Source organism: Apium graveolens, chromosome 11, assembly GCF_009905375.1.
Source record: "Apium graveolens cultivar Ventura chromosome 11, ASM990537v1, whole genome shotgun sequence".
Lineage (NCBI taxonomy): Eukaryota > Viridiplantae > Streptophyta > Magnoliopsida > Apiales > Apiaceae > Apium > Apium graveolens.
The window spans coordinates 132180677-132201704 of NC_133657.1; the positions used below are offsets into that span (position 1 = coordinate 132180677).

The window sequence follows — 21028 nt, forward strand, 5'->3', positions numbered from 1 at the left end:
CATTTTAAGTACTTCATCCCTAACATAAAAAGCATCATCTCTATCTTTCTGAGTTTGATGGAACATGACTCACTCTTTTTCTAAATAATCATTCCTCTTTTTACAAGCAAGATTTTCAGAAGTTAATCTTTCACATGTTAAAGTTTGATCTCTATAACTAATGAACATGGTTTTAAGATATCTTCTCAACTCATTAATATCATCTGTATGAAAGGCATAAGTAGTTTGAGGTACCTTTAACTCAGCAGCATCAGAACTGCTATCAGCATTTGCCATCAAGGCATAGTTTTCCTCACTTTCAGAATCTGAAGTGTCTGTCCAGCTTTTCTTTTCTGTGACAAGAGCCTTGCCTTTGTCACTCTTCACTTTCTTGCAATCAGGAGATATGTGGCCTTTCTCACCACAGTTGTAGCATTTGACATTTGTGTAATCTCCTCTGTCAGACTTCCCTCCTTTGCCTTCAGATTTTCAGAAACTCTTCTTATCAGAACTTGCACCTTTCCTGGAAAATTTCTTTCCCTTCCTGAATTTTCTGTATACAATTCTTGTGATTCCTTTCACCATAAGAGCACACAGCTTCATCATCTCTTCATCAGCATCCATCTCAGGCAAGCTTTCAGTTTCTAAGTCACCATCACTATCAGAACTTGATGACTCAGTATCAGACTTTGTGATGAGAGCTTTTCCCTTGCCTTTCCTTGATGTAGCTGCTTTGGGAGATTCCTCCTCAGCCTTAAGAGCAACTATCCTTGACTTTCTTCATTTCATCTTGCTTCTTTGTTCCATCTCAAGTTCATGAGTCTTGAGCATCCCATAAATTTCATCAAGAGTTATTTCTTCAAGATTATAGTTGTCTCTTATAGTGGTGGCCTTCAAATCCCATCTTTCAGGAAGTGCTAATAGGAATTTAAGATTTGAATCCTCAAGATCATATTCCTTGTCGACTAGTGAGAAATCATTCAAGAGTTTGACAAATCTGTCATATAAATCAGTTATTGACTCATCAGGCTTTGAGTCAAAATGTTCATACTCTTGAGTAAGTATAGTCTTCCTGTTCTTCTTAATTCATTCGGTTCCCTGGCATCTTGTTTCCAAAGAATCCCATATCTCCTTTGCAGTCTTGCAGTTTATTACCCTATTTGACATTACATTATCAATAGCACTATACAGCAAGTGTCGTACTTTAGCATCCTTAGAAATTGAAGAGATATCTTCAGCAGTGTAATCACTCTTCTCCTTTGGTACAGACTTTGCTGGTTGACCTGCAACTACAACAGCCAGTTTGGTTGGCTTGTGTGGTCCTTCATTGATTCTGTCAAGATATTCTGGATCAGTAGTTTCCAGAAACATAGACATCCTCACCTTCCATATGGAATATTCAGATGGTTTCAGAATGGGAACTCTAATAGTCTCATATCGACTATGGATTTGAGTCTTTGGAGGTTCTTCAGTTTTGGTGGGCTTGGTTGGAGTTTCTTCTTCAGACATGATTGTTTTTGGATCTTAAACTGTTTGTGTGTTAACAGATCTGCTCTGATACCACTTGTTAGGTCACATACACTGTAGAAGGGGGTTGAATACAGTGTTTATCACAATCAAATCGAATTAAAGAACTCAAGTAACAGAAAACAGACTTTATTCAATATAATAAACTCTGTTACAATATGGAACTGTCCTCTCTCAGTGATGAACAAATATCACGAGAGCTGCTAGGGTTACAATGAATATTATTCTCGATTATGATAACACTTATAGTGTAAACCCTATGTCTGTGTTTATATACTACACAGTTACAAGATAATCGCTAATTGATATGGAATATAATTTTGCTTCCTAAAATATATGAATCAGATATCTTTTCTTCCAAGTATTCTATTCTTCATAGAATTCCTTCTTCATGCATATCTCTTTTTGCATTTGTCTTGATCTTCTTTCCTTTCAATCAGTCGCCTTCCTTATCTGAAAGTATCCTTTAATTCCTGATATTATCTCCTGATAAATATCTCATGATAACTTAAGTTCTGACCACTTAAGTTCTGACTTCAGTATAAGTACTGATTTCCAGTTAAGTACTGATTTGTCCTGTTTAGGTAAGATCTGAAAACTAAACATAAATCACATTAGACATGACATTATCAAATATATCTAACATTTACTTTGAACCTTATTACTCTTGTGACGTACTCTGGATTTAATAAATATTTTTATTAGTTTATATTGTGTGTTATTATCATATTTTCATATGAACCCATGGTGATGATGAGTTCCGTCATGGGCTAATCGTGATCATGGGGTCGTAACGGATTTACTATGGATTTCTTTAGTTAGTTGTTTAATACCTTAGTGTGTGATAATTGTATGATATCTAGCATAGGTTGCGCTTATTCGTCTTATGTGCGTCGCGAACATATAAGATAGGCTGTTAATCTCGTGTGAAGCGACGGTGGATCTTGAGGTTTAGAACTTGCCATGCTAGCATAGGTTCATGTATGTGTATGTATGATTAGTGGGTAACTCTAACCGTTTTACTTGCCCTGTGTAATCATAAAGAATAACTTGTGCTTAAATCGTCATGTTGTCAAATTCTGTAGACATATAGGGTCTCAACATAATTGATGCCTATTCAACTTCTATCTTAATTGTGGATGTTTGGTAGAATGGTATTAGTACAACGAAAGTTGGCTTTTATCAGTTTCATGTTGTTCGATTAATATCTTCACCGTTACATGCTAAAGGTAATAACGATAACTATTGAAGGAAGTAGTAATGAAGTTATGATCTCATGTATGTTTAATATTGTTAATTCAAGTGTCAATTAAGTGTTTAACTCTCGTAGTTAATTGCAGTTAATAATTAGTTAATCAAATCTAAGTGTTATTGTCTTGACATTGAGAAGTAATCATACATTGGTGAGTAAGTGTTAATTGAACATAATTAGTCTGAGTTTCTGTGGGAATGAACTAGAATTTATTCTATATTACTTGCGAACGCGTATACTTGCGTGAATTATTAGCGCGTATTTTATGCCTAACAAGTTTTTGACGCCGCTGCCGGGGACTCGGTGTATTTGTTTAGTTTATGTACTTGCCATCAGTGGTCATTAGGACTCATTGCTTAAGACGTGTTACTTATTGTTTCTGGTTGTGTTTCAGGTATTCTAGCGAGCGTTTATGCAAACACGTTCTCACACTCGCAAGAGAACTTTAGATACGGCCGAGGAGACATACTCAGTTCTTGATATTCTGGAGAAGATAGATTTTAAAGATTCGGATAAAGAGAGTGAGCAGAAAGAACCAGTAATCATGGGTGATCGTATAGTTCCAGTAGCAAATCCAACTCTTATGGACTTTTCTCGGCCTAAAATTGATGACATTCAATCAAGCATCCTTCATCCGGCTATTCAGGCTAACACTTTTGAAATCAAGCCGGGCACTATTCAGATGGTGCAGAATTCTGTTTCTTTCGGAGGTTCTGCGACTGAAGACCCCAACATGTATATCAGGAATTTTGTCGAGATCTGTAGTACTTTTAAATATAATGGTGTGACTGATGAGGCTATCAAGCTGAGGCTTTTCCCATTCTCTCTAAGGGATAAAGCTAAGGACTGGTTACATTCTGAGCCAGCTGGGTCCATTACTACTTGGCAAGATCTTGCACAAAAGTTTCTGGTGAAGTTCTATCCAATGGTGAAGACTGCAACTATGAGGAGTGCTCTTACTCAATTTGTGCAGCAACCAACAGAATCTATGTGCGAAGCTTGGGAGCGCTACAAGGAGATGTTGAGAAAGTGTCCACATCATGGTGTGCCTGACTGGATGGTGATCACTGGTTTCTATAATGGTTTGGGGGCCCAATCTCGGCCCATGCTCGATGCAGCAGCTGGAGGCGCCTTGTGGGCCAAAAGCTATACTGAGGCTTATAATCTTATTGAAACTATGGCTACAAATGAGCATCAAAACCCAACTCAAAGGATGATGTCTGAAAAGGTAGCAGGTATTCTGGAAGTTGATGCAACTACAGCTATTGCAGCGCAGCTCCAAGCGCTGTCTTTGAAGGTCGATTCTTTAGCCAACTATGGAGTCAATCAGATAGCTATGGTCTGTGAGCTTTGTGCAGGTACTCATGCTATGGATCAATGTTCTCTTGTTAATGAATCTGTTCAGTATGTGAACAACTATCAGCGACCGCAGCAGCCTGTGCTAGCTACTTATCATCCTAACAACAGAAATCATCCCAATTTTAGCTGGAGTAATAATCAGAATGTCGTTCAACAACCATATCAGCAGCCTATCAGTAAGCAGTTTAATCCATCTGGATTCCAGCAACCATAACATTATGCTCAAAGGCAATCATATCCTCAACAAGGAGGTGCTGCTCTAGCTTTTATTGCTGATTTCGAGGAGCTCAAACTGATATGCAAAAGTCAGGTTGTTTCTATCAAGACCTTGGAAAATCAAATCGGTCAATTAGCCAATGTTGTGCTCAATCGTCAACCTGGCACACTTCCCAGCGATATTGAAGTGCCAGGCAGGAAAGAAGCTAAGGAGCAAGTAAAGGCTGTCACCTTAAGGTCTGGAAAAGTTGTTGATGCTGAAAAAGCAAAAGATGGAGAAGCTGAAGTTGTTGATGAAGAAGAGAAGTAAAAGGAGAAAGTGGTGGAACCAAGGAAGATTACTGTTGAACACACTCTGCCTGAGGGTAATACAGGGGAGAAATAGCTCTATCCTCCACCACATTTCCCTAGGAGAATGCAACAACAAAAATTGGATAAGCAGTTCGGTAAGTTTCTAGAGGTGTTCAAGAAACTTCACATCAACATACCTTTCGCTGAGGCTCTGGAGCAAATGCCTAGTTATGCAAAATTCATGAAGAGTATTCTTTTAAGGAAGGTGAAACTGGATGACCTTGATATCGTTGCTCTAACAAAAGAGTGCAGTGATGTGCTACAACAAAAATTACCTCCAAAGCTTAAAGATCCAGGTAGATTCACCATTCCTTGCACCATTGGCAAGTTATCTTTTGACAAATGCCTGTGCGATTTGGAAGCAAGCATCAATCTGATGCCATTGTCTATCTTCAAAAAGTTGAATTTGCCTGATCCAAAGCCCACCTACATGTCTCTACAATTGGCTGATCGTTCTATTACATACCCACAAGGCATCATGGAGGACGTGTTAGTAAAGGTGGATAAGCTCTTCTTCCTTGCAGACTTTGTCGTTTTGGATTTCGAGGAAGATAAGAAGATTTTCATAATCTTGGGAAGACCTTTCTTGGCTACAGGCCGTACCTTGATAGATGTGCAGAAAGGTGAACTTACTATGAGGGTGCAGGATCAGGATGTGACATTCAATGTATTCAAGGTGATGAAATTCCCTACAGAAGACGAGGAGTGCTTAAAGGTAGATTTGATTGATTCTGCGGTAACTTCAGAATTTGATCATGTGCTAATGTCTGATGCCTTAGAGAAAGCCTTAGTGGGGGATTTTGACAGTGACGATGAGGATGGCAATGAGCAACTACAATATCTAAATGCTTCTCCTTGGAGGCGAAAGCTAGACATGCCATTTGAATCTCTTGGTACTACTGATCTCAAGAATGCTGAAGGAAATCTCAAACCATCTATTGAGGAAGCACCTACTTTGGAGCTTAAACCATTGCCTGAACACTTGAGGTATGCTTTTTTAGGTGATGCATCTACTTTACCTGTTATTATTGCATCTGACCTTTCAGGTAGTGAGAAGGACAAGCTCTTGAGGATTTTGAGAGAATTCAAATTAGCCATCGGATGGACTATAGCAGATATAAAAGGGATCAACCCTTCGTACTGTATGCATAAAATTCTGCTAAAGGAAGGTAGTAAGCCGACTGTTGAGCAACAGCGAAGACTTAATCCTATCATGAAAGAAGTGGTGAAGAAAGAAATTCTGATGTGGCTAGATGCAGGAATCATATATCCTATTTCTGACAGTTCTTGGGTGAGCCCCGTGCAATGTGTACCTAAGAAAGGAGGTATAACTGTGGTAGAAAATGAGAAGAACGAGCTCGTCCCCACTCGAACAGTCACAGGATGGAGGGTATGCATGGATTACAGAAAGTTGAACAAAGCCACGAGAAAGGATCACTTCACTCTTCCATTTATTGATCAGATGCTTGACAGGTTGGCTGATCATGAGTATTATTGTCTTCTGGATGGCTATTCAGGGTATAATCAGATTTGCATTGCACCATAAGATCAAGAAAAGACTACCTTCACTTGTCCATTTGGCACGTTTGCTTTTCGCAGAGTTTTGTTTTGCTTATGTGGTGCACCTGCCACTTTTCAGAGATGTATGATGGCTATATTCTCTGATATGATTGGAAACAATGTCGAAGTGTTCATGGACGACTTCTCCGTCTTTGGACATTCGTATGATGAATGTTTGAACAATCTTCGTCCGGTGCTCAAAAGGTGTGTGGAAACTAATTTGGTGCCTAATTGGGAAAAATGTCACTTTATGGAACGTGAAGGCATTATTCTTGGGCATAAAGTCTCTAGCAAGGGTCTTGAGGTGGACAAAGCCAAGGTGGGAGTCATTGAAAATCTTCCACCACCTATTTCTGTGAAAGGAATCCGTAGTTTTCTTGGTCATACGGGTTTTTATCGGCGTTTCATCAAGGACTTCTCGAAGATATCTAAGCCGTTGTGCAGCTTGCTCGAGAAAGATGTGCCTTTCAAATTTGATGATGAATGCTTGGCGGCATTCGAGACTCTCAAGAAGAGTTTGATAACTGCACCAGTTATTACGGTACTTGATTGGACATAACCTTTTAAGATGATGTGTGATGCGAGTGATTATGCAGTGGGAGCAGTTATTGGGCAGCACAAGAATAATCTTTTTCATGTAGTCTACTATGCTAGTTAGACTCTTAATAGAGCGCAAATGAACTACACCGCTATTGAAAAGGAGCTCTTGGCTATAGTCTTCGGTTTTGAAAAATTTTGATCTTATCTGCTTGGGACAAAGGTGACAGTATTCACTGATCATGCTGCCATTCGCTATTTGGTCTCAAAGAAGGATTCGAAGCCTAGACTTATTCGTTGGGTGCTCTTGCTACAGGAATTTGAGTTAGAGATCTAAGATCGAAAAGGTACTGAGAATCAAGTAGCTGACCATCTCTCTAGATTGGAGAATCCCGATTCGACTTCACATGATAAGACATTGATCAACGAATCTTTTCCGGATGAGCAGTTGTTCGCAGTTCAGGAGGAAGAGCCATGGTTCGCAGATATTGTGAACTATCTTGTCAGCAATATAATGCCTCCTAATATGAATGCAACTCAAAAGAAGAAGTTTCTGTATGAGGTGAAGTGGTATATGTGGAATGAACCATATTTATTTGGAAAGGGAGCTGACCAGATCATCAGGAAATGTATCCCATTCTGTGAGATGGGGGCGATATTACGAGACTTCCATTCCACAGTTTATGGTGGACATTATGGTGGTGAAAAGATGGTAGCTCGTATTTTGCGAGCAGGTTTTTTCTGGCCTACATTGTTTAAGGATGCACATCAGTTCGTTTTAAGGTGTGATCGTTTCCAAAGAGTGGGTAATCTTACTAGAAAGGATGAGATGCCTTTAAATGTGATGCTTGAAGTCGAGGTCTTTGATGTTTGGGGAATCGATTTCATGGGACCATTTGTCTCGTCCTGCAATAATCAATACATCTTGCTGGCAGTAGATTATGTCTCGAAATGGGTAGAAGTCAAGGCTCTACGCAAAGGTAGTGTTCAGTTTTCTCTATAAGCAGATATTCATAAGGTTTGGAACGTCACGGGTAATCATAAGTGATGAGGGGTCGCTTTTCTGCAATCATAAGTTCACTTCTATGATGCAGCGCTACAATGTGAATCATCGTGTTACTACTGCCTATCATCCTCAAATGAATGGCCAAGCTGAAGTGTCTAATAGAGAGATCAAGCGTATTCTGGAGAAAGTTGTTTGTCCGTCAAGGAAGGATTGGTCTTTAAAGCTCAATGAAGCTGTTTGGGCTTATAGAAGAACATACAAGACTCCACTTGGGATGTCCCTGTTTCAACTTGTTTATGGTAAGGGATGTCATTTATATGCGGAGCTTGAGCATAAGGCTTATTGGGCGTTGAAGAAGTTGAACCTTGATCTAGATGCAGCTGGGAAGAAGCGAATACTTCAGTTAAATGAACTTGATGAATTTCGACTTCAAGCGTACGAGAACAACAAAATGTACAAGGAAAAAGTAAAAAGGTGGCACGACAGGAAGCTATCTCCTAAGTCATTCGTGCCAGGGCAACAAGTTGTTTTATTCAACTCTCGTCTCCGACTTTTTCCTGGAAAGTTGAAATCAAGGTGGTCTGGACCTTTTATCGTCAAAAATGTGTTTCCACATGGAGCGGTGGAGATTTTTGAGAACGATCTGGACCAAGCATTCAAGGTTAATGGTCAGCGATTGAAGCATTACTATGGGGACACGGCAAACCGGGAAGTGGTTAGTGCCGTTTTATTGTCAACTTGATCAGAGTACTCTATGTCAAGATAATGACGTGAAAGAAGCGCTTATTGGGAGGCAACCCAAGAATTTAACCTTTAGGAACCTTTAGAAGTTAGTACCATATCCAAAAACCCCAAAAAAATCAGAAAATTGGGCAGAAAAAAAAGTTTTTTCCAGAAACCCCTTGGGCGCCCGCTAAGGAATCTTGGGCGGCCGCTCGGAGTCTGGGGCGCCCGATCAGGACCCTTCTGCCAGAATTTTTTTTGCCTTATAAAAATCCACAAAAAAATCAGAAAAACCTAAAAAACATAAAAACCCACGATTTCTCACCCACAATTCCACGTTTTCTCTCCCACAAACCCCACTCCTACTATAATTTAACCCTAATTCCTACCCTATATATACACACAACTCCTCCATATACACTCCCATATACTTTCAACTTTAAAACTCTCTTCTACACTCAAAACACAACTCTTAAACACTTTTTCTCAGTTTCAATGGCACCTAAGAGATCCGAACTATTGATAGCAGCAACACCGTTCCTACTGCTAATTCTTCGAGGGGAACTGCTGCGAGACCTCGTTTGATGGATAGGGCTACTGAGGAGGAGTATACTAGGCTTCTGACTAAACCAATTTTGAAGGAGAGGGGATTTTTTGTAATATCCGGGAAAATTATGTGAATTTTATATGTTAAATAAATAAATATTGTATGTTTTATAAATTTAAAGTAATTATTGCTATGATATGAGGTGTTATAACTGTTATGTGTGTTTCTGTGCGGGCCAGAAAATTTTTCGATTGATTAAAATATGTTTAAATTGCAATTATATGAACTTATCTGCAATCAGGACGCGTAATTATTAGTGTCTTTATTAAGATACCTATTTTATTTGATTTTATGTGCGTTTGAATGTATTTTACGTGTTTTCGGGATTTTCTGGTAATTTAGGGATCGTTTCCATTTTTCAAAAATCATCGGACCGGGACCCCACCGGGACGACAAACCCCACAAAATCCGTATTTTTATTTTTATAAAATTATTCGTACTTCAAATACCCTTTATTTTTGTATTTTTGAATTATTCGCAATTTTTGGGAAAGTTTGACATTAATTTTGCATTTTATCGTTTTTAAAATTATTCCCCGTAATTATTATGTTGGGGTTTAATTATTGTAATTTAGGGATAAAAACACCCTTAATTTATTTTGGGGTATAATTTTTGTAAAATATAAATACCTGATTAACCTTATTTTATTCATTTTTAATTTTGAGAATTTTCATAAATATTAATAAAAATTCAGAAATTCAATTTGGGGGCTAGGGTTTTGTTCTTGAATCCTAAGAATCAATCTATCTTTTGAGGGTGATAGAATCCTCCATTTTTGGAGTTCAAATAGTCGATGTGAAGCTCTCATCAAGCTCTATCTAGTGATACCCATATCTTAAACTGAGGTTAATCGTTCTGTAATTTCATTTTTTTCATTTTTTTTACTATTTTAATTCGGTTTTGATTATAGGATGATTGTTTGATGTTTTGGTTGCTTGATTGATGTTCCTGGGCTCTTAAGGAATGATTTGCTATATTGATTCGTTAATTGTGATTAGAATTTTGTTAAAATCGAGTTTCATTTTCTGGAAAACTTTTGAATCGATGCTCTGCGATTTCTGTTGATTCTGGGTACTCATGACTGATGTGAATAGATTGTAATTGATATCAGCTTTAATTTAAGCCCGGAATCATTGAGTTTGGTTAAGAAGGGTGTGAATTTGGGATTTTCCGGTTAGTTCGCCGGAGTAGGCTTGGATTTTGGCCGGGGAATCAGTTCCGGTGATGGTTGAAGGGTGCAAAGATGATGGCTGTGTAGTAGGAGATGGGGGGAAGCTTTTGGCGTTAAAACGGATAAAAACCGAGTAGATTTGGTGGCTGATCGGACGACCGCCGGAAAACGGCGAAGTCGCCGGTTTCTGGGGACGAACCCAGATTCCGGTCGACCTTCGACCGGTTTCCGGTCATCTTCCTCAACCCCACCGCCCTCAGATCTTTCCCAGATTTTCTCCCGTTTACAAACATGTTTCTGTTAATTTTTCTTTTGTTTATTTCAAAATTCATTTCTTTTCTTTTAAAAATCATTTAATTTAATTTCAAAATTCATTTAATCATTATCTCAAATTCTAAAGAAATTATTTCCTTAAATTGTTTTTTAAATTCCTAAATTTATTTTCTTTTATTATTTCAGAAACCCAATTTGATTTAATTATTTATAGTTTATTTTAGTTAATTATTTATGAATTTAATTAATTGATTAAAAAAATCAATTAATCAATTAATTTTATTTATAAATAGTTAAATAAATGTAAATTATTTATAATTAATTCAAATAATTTCTAAAAAAATTATTTTTAGGTTTTAAAAATTATATTTTGGTAGTTAAAAATCAATTAATATTATTATTAATTGATTTAAATCTATTTGTTTCTTATTTTACTCATAATAATTAAACCGTTTATCCGTTTAATACGAAACGAACGCGTACAGACTCAGAAAAATATTGCGCTTTCAATAAAAATACTTTTGAGTCCTAATTTCTTTTGTATTGCAATGTCATTTGATTTGTGCATCAGTTTGAATCGGTATTTGATCGATAAATGCTAATATTGACCTAATTTTAATTCTGAACGCCTTAGACCGTATCTTTTAATGATCTAACTTATGTGTTATATGAAATATATGATTACGTGTTATACAAATGCTATGATTATGTGTTACATGATATGTATGTTATTTGTTTACAGTTTAAAATGCCATGCTTAGTTATAAACGATCGGGTAGATGTCAAGACGTATAGTTACGTCGATTGAGTTTAGTTCTGTCAATTAAGATAGTCCTTTTTGTTTATAGAATCAAGTAACAAGGAGTGCAGTCAAGTATTAGACGGAGATAGTAGCCATCAGTTAGAAGCAGAGTTAAAGTAAGAGGTTATTGAGCATACCAGGCAAGTACCCCTAACTTCACTTATTGTTCAAGTGACGTTTAGTTTGAATCATATTATGCAAATATTATATCTTCATTTATCATTCAATTGATATTGTCTCTGAATTATATTCTTTCAATATCCATACTATTCTAAGTTCAGAATAGTTAAATGTTTTATATTTTGCTATACATTACTCTATACAGTGGGACATTGAATTGAGATTAGCGAATAACTAATTGTTCTAGTTATTTCGCCATCGATTGTTGAGATAACTCTGGACCATGAGAAATGGGGAGTTATATGGTTAAGGATGTCCTTTGATTCGGCTCCTTTGATCAAAATGTTTTATGGATTGGATGAATGCGTAAGTGACCGGGACGGACGGTCCAGCGGAGGGCTATTTCTATGTGTTGTATGAAATATTATGACACCATTGTTGCCACAGGCATGTATATTGCCTTTTTAATTGAGTACTCGTGTTTTGGGGACATGTTTCTATGAATCATGACCTTGTGCTATCACACGGGCTGATCAGCATGTGATAGTACGTCCGTCGGAGTTAGATTCCAATCTAAAAATTATTGTTCATTGTTGATAGCTTGTGAAGCTTTTATTATTAATCAAATATTACTGATATTTTTATCATGTTGTTCAATTATTATCATGATGTGATTTATCATTTCGAGCATATTTTATACTGCTTGCTGAGCATTTCTTTCACTCATACTTGTTTATCAATCTAATCTTTCAGCTAAGCCAGAGTAGGCTTGAGATCCAGGTTTGATCAGAGGTCTAGTGCTTGTAAATAGTTTGGTGTGTTTCCAGGTAGATAGTTTGGGACGCTTGAATAATTTAAAGGTTTGTAATAAAATTTGAATAAGTTGTAAAACTAATTAGACTATGGTTTGTAATAACGGTTGGTTTGTATTAGTGCCTGTTACATACTATAACCTGTGATCGATCCAGTGCAGGTAAAGGGGTCGTATTTATTATATTATTCCGCTGTGATTATTTTATTTTGGTTTATTGGCAAGTGACCCCCAAATCTAGACCCCAGGTTTGGAGGGCGTCACATTTTTACCATCGGGGAGGGATGGTGAGTTGTTACCGATGATTGCGGAGAAAGGGTGGATTTCTTTTTGTGAGTCGCCGGAGGCGGTTCCAATGAGTGTGGTTTGCGAGTTTTATGCGAACGCCAAGGCTAAAAACAATGGGTTTACTATTGTTCGTGGGCTTACTGTGGATTATCAGCCGGAGGCGATTCGCCGTGTTATTGGGCAGCGACAACGGAAGCCCACGGAGGAGAATTGGAATGAGAAGACCCCTGAGGATTTTGATTTGGATTTCATTGTGGTTCCCCTCTATCAGTCGGGCACGGTGTGGAAGATCAAGACGGGATCTAACGAGTATCGTTCTTTTCCAGTGGTTGTGATGAATAGGTATGCCCGTGCATGGAATGTCTTTATGTATGCTAATATTTTGCCTACTTCACATGCACATGAGGTTACAGTCGAGAGAGCAAGGTTGTTATGGGGGATCTTGAATGAGGAGTATTATGTGGACCTTGGTGAGTTCATTTACCAAGGGATTTTGAAGTTTTTGAGGGGCCGAAACACAGCAACATCCCTTATGCATCTATTGTCACGAAGCTGTGCAGAGCAGTGGGAATTTATTGGCCTTCTCACGAGCAGCTGCAGATGCCAACCGCTCCTATTAACTCAGCGACTCTGAATGCGATGCAGGAGTGGACGGGTGGAGAACCCGAGGATCATGGTTTGGGATATCATCTTCCAGGAGGATGTCCAGCAGTTGGTGATACCATGGCTAGGCCCAGTCAGGCTCGTGATGAGGTAGGCTCTTCTAGAGCCCAGGAAGGTGCTGGGATGGCTGATGCCCAGTATAGGAGGCTGTCGAGGAAGATGAATGCGATGTATGAGTCGCAGAGTAGGTTCGCTCAGGAGCTCACCCTTGCACTTGGGACTGCTTTTAGAGGCCTTGGAGCTGACATCCAGTGGCCCGTTTTTGGTGAGGACTCTGTTTATCCGCATCCTGACACTCCACCCTCTGAGGGTGATGATGATGATTTCTCCGAGTAGGTATACCCTGTGTTCCTTTCTACTACCTTCACTGGGGACAGTGAAAATTTTAAGTTTGGGGGTGGTAGTTAAGGAATATTTTTTGTGTGTGTGTCATGTAGTTGCATATTCATGATAGTTTAGTTTATATAATTGCATATTTTTGCCATATATAGTTTTTTTTATTATTTTATTTTATAGCTTTATTTATCGTGTCATCTAGCTCATGCCTATACTATGATCCCTTTTGCGTTGCTTTACCGATTGATTTGTGATATTGATGCAAGTGTAGTGATAGCGTTCGAGTGATGATTGAGTCTTGTAGGTTGACATACATGCTAAAAACACTTGTAATTTCATTAAGTCTTAGAGTATGCTTAAGGACTAGATGGTTGTCATGGTTTGATGGTTTTTGAGGTTAATCTATTGATTATGCTTAGAATTTATGATAGGACCTTAATGATAAAAGGCATGAACAGAAAAAAATTGGAGTAAAAATTAGAATTCATTGCTAATTGTGGCTAGGTGTCAAATGGCTAGTAGCCGGCTCGTATTTTTATGCGAGTAGTCTAAGGTTGAGCAAGATGAAGTGAAACGCACTTGCTCAGAAATTTGAAAAAAATAGAAAAAAAAAGAAAAAAAAGAAAAAGGAAAAGAAAAAAAATAAAGAGTTAATGCATAATTGATCACGAGTGGGCTCTTTGGTATTCGAGTTATTAAGTTCTTAGAGGACTTTGTGCCTAGTGACCTAAGGCTTTTATAGTCTGGGATCCGCTAACCTAACGCTCGCTAAATGGATGCCATTGCATAAGTCTTTTGTGAACCTCACTCATTGCACGGTCAAATATACATTAGTTGTTGTGTTGAATAAAAGCATGATTCCGTAATAAGCTCCAGTGATCTTGAAGTGTTATAAGTCATTTTGTGCCTAGAATTTATTCTTCATATAATCATGTGATTGCCTTGAGGATAATCGAGTTATGATAATTGATCTAGTTTTGAAGCATATATGTTAAGCATCCGCACACACCACGTTTCTGGTTGTATGTTAGTTTGCATGATTTGATTGATCTTTATTTGCCTAATTGCATTTGTTGAGATGTCATGAGTTGGTTGGTTTAGTCATTGTAAGGGGGATCGCTGCATTTCATGTAGATTGCATTCATGCATATTTTTGTTTTGTTTTTGAGTCTGTGACGCTTGAGGACAAGTATCGATTTAAGTTTGGGGTGTGATAAGTGGCATTTTATACCACTTAGAACATCTTATAATGGCTTGAATTGATGTCTTGAAATCAGGTATTTTTTATATTTGATGCGTTTTTCTAGTGTTTTTGCATTTCAGGGTATAACCTGTGTATGTAGGAAGAATTTATCAGAAATATGCTTAGGGAAGTGCTTGGCATTGGTTGTGGAAAGTTGGGGGCAGAACGCAGCAAAATCAGGAGCAGAATTCAGAATTTTCCAGAAGGTGCTTGGGCGCCCGCTCAGGATGCTGGGCGGCCGCTTGGGAGCTTGGGCGCCCGCTCAGGAATCTTGGGCGGCCGCTCAGGGACGAGAATTTTAATACTGAATTTTATAATCCTTATTCTGATGGACTTCTGAGACGGCTGGTTCTTGTGGGCTTCTATATAAGTAGTTCTCAGAGATATTTCACAAAAGTGTGGTATTAAGCAAGGAGCAAGGAGAGAAGGAAGAAGACCATTTTAGCACATCAAAACGAAGAAGAGGAAGCATACGTTTTCTTGTGATACCCGTATTAAACATGATTCTTTTATTCGTTGTATCAATGGATACTAGTTTTCTTTACTTTGAACCTTATTACTCTTGTGACGTACTCTGGTTTTAATAAGTATTTTTATTAGTTTATATTGTGTGTTATTATCATGTTTTCATATGAACCCATGGTGACGATGAGTTATGTCATGGGCTAATCGTGATCATGGGGTCGTAACGGATTTACTATGGATTTCTTTAGTTAGTTGTTTAATACCTTAGTATGTGATGATTGTATGATATCTAGCATAGGTTGCGCTTATTCGTCTTATGTGCGTCGCGAACATATAAGATAGGTTGTTAATCTCTTGTGAAGCGACGGTGGATCTTGAGGTTTAGAACTTGCCATGCTAGCATAGGTTCATGTATGTGTATGTATGATTGGTGGGTAACTCTAACCGTTTTACTTGCCCTGTGCAATCATTAAGAATAACTTGTGCTTAAATTATTATATTGTCAAATTCTGTAGACATATAGGGTCTCAACATAATTGATGCCTATTCAACTTCTATCTTAATTGTGGATGTTTGGTAGAATGGTATTAGTACAACAAAAGTTGGCTTATATCAGTTTCTTGTTGTTCGATTAATATCATCACCGTTACATACTAAGGGTAATAACGATAACTATTGAAGGAAGTAGTAATGAAGTTATGATCTCATGTATGTTTAATATTGTTAATTCAAGTGTCAATTAAGTGTTTAATTCTCGTAGTTAATTGTAGTTAATAATTAGTTAATCAAATCTAAGTGTTATTGTCTTGACATTGAGAAGTAATCATACATTGGTGAGTAAGTGTTAATTGAACATAATTAGTCTGAGTCTCTGTGGGAATGAACTAGAATTTATTGTATATTACTTGCGAATGCGTATACTTGTATGAATTATTAGCGCGTGTTTTGTGCCTAACAGACATCTTTAATGATGACATTCCCAATAAAAATATTGGCATATCCCCGAGTTTTTCCTACATTGCCATCACCATAAGATACCATTGAGCCAGCCTTCATCTCATATTCTGATAACAGGGACTTATTTCCAGTCATATGTGCAGAACAACCACTATCTAGCACTAGAACATTTTTTTTATTTCCCTGCAATCAGAAATGAGGAGATTAATTAGCATTTTTGAGAACCCACACTTGTTGGGTTCTTTTTGACATCTTATGTTTTTGTGTAACAGAAGACTCTTATGTTTTGGTGCAACAGAAGACTTTCTGACAAGATTTGGACCATCAGGATGTGCTCATTCGGGATTTATCCTGTCAGTTTTAACTTTATAAGATGCATGTTTATTCAGGTTGACATGTTAAGAATTGGCTAAGTCGAGAATCAGGATATGTCTAACAATCAGGATATGATCAACTACTTTGATATGATTATCCGCTGGAAGCTTCATTATCATTCGTTGACAATCTGCAGTCATCCGTTGATATACACAAATGATTATTCGTTGAAGCTACAACATATATCCTTTGAGAATGACTTGGATGATAAGTCAGGACTGCGAGATAAATCAGAAGATGTTGATTTATAGGATCATAGTTGATTTAGATATGTATAGAAAATGTTAGAAATATATTGTAACATATCTTGTAATTGATAGAGGATTGATTGTAGCTGTGTAGTATATAAACACAGAATAAGTTATCACATATTGTGTGGAACTCGAGTATTCGCATAACCTAGAAGCACTTTATAATATTGTTCTTGAGAGAGTTTTGTAACAGTTTATTAAAGATCAATATAAAATGTTATTTAATTCATTTGTTCTTACTTTACTTTCATAATACATCGATTTTTATAGTAATTGTATCCAACCCCCCTTAAACAATTACTTTACTTGGCAACAAGTGGTATTAGAGCGGTCAAATTAACTATAATTTGCAAAGGTCAAGATGTCTGGAAGTAAGTATGAAAGCATGAAAATTCCCATCCTGAAAAATGCTGATTACTCAACATGGAGAGTAAAGATGTTGATGTTCCTTGAAGTTATTGATGATGCATATGTTGATATCATCAAAATAGGACCTCCATATATGGAAACTGTAGCTATGGCGGCAGATGCTCTTGAACACTATGTCAGGAAGGAAAGATCAAAGTGGTCAGATCCTTAAAAAGATGTAATGCTTAAGGATGCTTAAGTCAGGATATTCTACACAATAGTTTGGATAATGTGATGCCAAACAGAGTGATTGTCTGCAAGACTGCAAAGGAGAATGAAGAAGAACAGAAGAGTTGTTCTTGTGCAAGAATATGAGCAATTTGATGCCAAGGCTGATGAGTCAATTACTGATATATATGATAGATTTCTGACACTGTTGAATGATCTATCATTGGTTGGAAAAGAATATGAAAGAGAAGACTCAAACACCAAGTTTCTGAGAGCACTTCCAGAAGATTGGGATACCCAGGCCTCAATAATCAGGCATCAATATGATCTTGATTCTCTGACTCTGGACGAAGTGTATGGGATACATAAAACTTATGACTTGGAGATCCACCAAAGGAAAATTAGAAAAGGGTCAGAAGATGAAAACTATGGCTCTTGATCCTAAGACTCATAAGGGCAACGATGTGACGCCCTTCAAATTCGTGGTCTAGATTTGGGGGTCACTAGCTAATAAATCATAATAAAATAATCATAGCAGAATAATATAATAAATATGATCCGTTGCATGCAACTGGATCAATCACAGGTTATAGTATGAAACAGGCACTAATACAAACCAATTGTTATTACAAACCATAAGTCTAATTAGTTTTACAATTTACTCAAATTTTATTACAAACCTCTAGACTAGTTAAGTGTCCCAAACTGTCTTCCCGGAAACACACCAAACTATCTACAAGCACACAACCTCTGGTCAGACCTGGAACTTAAGCTTGCCCTGGCCTAGCTGAAAGAATCAGGATATGAAACAAGTATGAGCGAAAGAATGCTCAGCAAGCAGTAAATAGCTTATGATTTGGAACAACAACAACAATATATCTGATGAACAAAACCAAACCACAATACTTGAACAGTATCAAAAACTGATATATATATATATATATATATTTGATAATAAACAACATTTGTAATATATTTTGCTTTAGGATTGGAATCCTCGAATGACGGTGTGTTACCGCCGGTGATCAGCTGCGGAGCAACACCGGTATGCCGAAGCATATCCAACTAAACAAAAGGTACCCAAAGCACATATCGGCCTAGCAAGGTGTTATATCCTGTATAACACATAGCTCATGCTGGACCGCCACCACGGCCTCTTACGCAACTATCCAACCCATAAAAACAATTTTTCATCAAAGGAGTCGAATCAAATGACATCCTTAACCACATAACTCCCCATATCTCATGGTCCGGAGTTATCTCAACAACCAATGGTGAAATAACCAGAACAATTAGTTATTCGCTAATCTCAATTCAAAGCTTTACTGTATAGAGTAAGTTGTAGGGAAATATAAAAATATTTAACTATTCTGAACTTAGAATAGTAGAGAAATTGAATGGATAAATTCAGAGTCAATACCACTTGAATGATATGTGATGACATAACTAATTGCATAATATGATTCGAAATAAACGTCACTTGACTGATAAGTGAAGTTAGGGTACTTGCCTGTTATGCTCGATAACCTCTTAATATTATTATGCTTAAAGCTGCTGGCTACTAACTTCGTCTAACACTTGACCGCGCTCCTTGCTACTCGATTCTATAAACAAAAGGACTATCTTAATTGACAGAACCAAATTCAATCGACGTAACTATACATCTTGACATCTACCCGATCGTTTATAATTAAGCATGGCATTTTAAAACTGTAAACAGATAGTGTGCATATCACGTAACACATAATCATGGCATTCGTATAACACGTAATCATATATTTCATGTAACACATAAGTCAGACCATTAAAAGATACGTCTCAGTGCGTTCAGAATGAAAATCAGGTCAATAATAATATTTACCAATCATATACCGACTCAAACTGATATACGAATCAAATGTCATTGCAATACAAAAGAAATTAGGACTTAAAAGTATTTTATTGAAAGCGCAATATATTTTTAAATCTATACGCATTCGTTTCGTATTAAACGGACGAACGGTTTAATTATTATGAATAAAATAAGAAATAAATAGATTACAATCAATTAATAATAATATTAATTGATTTTTAAATACCAAAATATAATTTTAAAAGTTTAAAAATAATTTTTAGAAATTATTTGAATTAATTATAAATAATTTACATTTATTTAACTATTTTTAAATAAAATTAACTGATTAAATGATTTTTAATTAATTAATTGAATTCATAAATAATTAACTAAAATAAATTATAAATAATTAAACCAAATTAGATTTTAAAAAATAATAAAAGAAAATAATTTTAGGAATTTAAAATAATTAAGAAAATAATTTTTAGAATTTAAAAATAATAAGTAAACGATTTTTAGAAATAAGAAAATGATTTTAAAATGAATTATAAAAAAAACACAGAAACAGGTTTTTTTTTTGGATTAGGTCTTCTCTTTCACGGGATCTACCGGTGGCCGGAGTTAAGAACATCGCTGGAAAACTCGAAGAACATCGCCAGAATCTGGAAAATTCTAGAAACCGGCCGGTGGCCTCGGTTTTTCTGGCTACGTTCTGGTGGCTGCGAAACAACCCAAAACCACATCAAACGACTCGGTTTTTGACACTAAAACCTCCTAAAATCCTTCCTTAATCTCCCAGTAACCTCAACATCCTCCAAACTTCCCAGAATCGCGGCTTCCGATCAAAATCGATCAAGAACCCGGAAATATCCGGCGAAAACCCGAACCCATCCATTTCTCAACCAAAATTCGAGTTTTACATACCAAAATAAAGTTCAGAATCAGCAAAATCATTACCCATAATCAAAATTAATAGACCTTCATTCATACTTCCTGAAAATTGAATCTAAAGTTCAGAAAAAACGAAGAACTCGACTTAAGCATTCCGGGAATCAAACAACACATATTTATAATCAAATCGACTGTAAACCATCATCTCAAGCTATCTGTAACATCAGAATCAATCAAAAATCAACACAACTCAAGAACGATTTCAAGAACAAAACTAGAAAAATCGATTTTACAGAATTATTTTGGTTATAAGAGCATCAACAGAGGATTCCTAGAACTCCCAATATCACTGGATTTGTGTTCTTGACAAGATTTTACCTCCAAAATTTTATTCTTGATTTTTGGTTTAATAAAATTAAAATAAACTAAAAGAAATAATGGCCTATTTATATTTATACAAAAATTATACCCCAAAAAAATTAAGGGTGTTTTTATCCCCTAATTATATAATTAGGGCCCCAAAATAATAATTACGGGGAATAATTTTAAAAACGATAAAATACAAAATTAATGTCAAAATTTCCCAAAATTTGTGAATAATTCAAAAATACGAAAATAAAGGGTATTTGAAATACGAATAATTTTATAAAAATGAAAACACGGATTTTTTGGGGTTTGTCGTCCCGGTGGGGTCCCGGTCCGTTGATTTTTGAAAAACAGGAACGATCCCTAAATTACCAGAAAAACCCGACAACACATAAAATGCATTGAAACACGTGTACAATGAAATAAAATGAATACCTTCATAAAGACGCTAATAAATACGCGTCCCAATTATGGATAAAGTCATATAAT

At 36.6% G+C, this 21028-nt stretch overlaps 1 non-coding gene across 1 annotated transcript; it reads right to left on the reverse strand.

The window, feature by feature from the left end:
* Window positions 1-3698: 3698 nt before the first annotated feature.
* LOC141698956 (small nucleolar RNA R71) lies at window positions 3699-3805 on the reverse strand. The gene has a single exon (XR_012565450.1). It is a non-coding gene; the product is annotated as a small nucleolar RNA R71 (small nucleolar RNA).
* Window positions 3806-21028: the final 17223 nt, after the last annotated feature.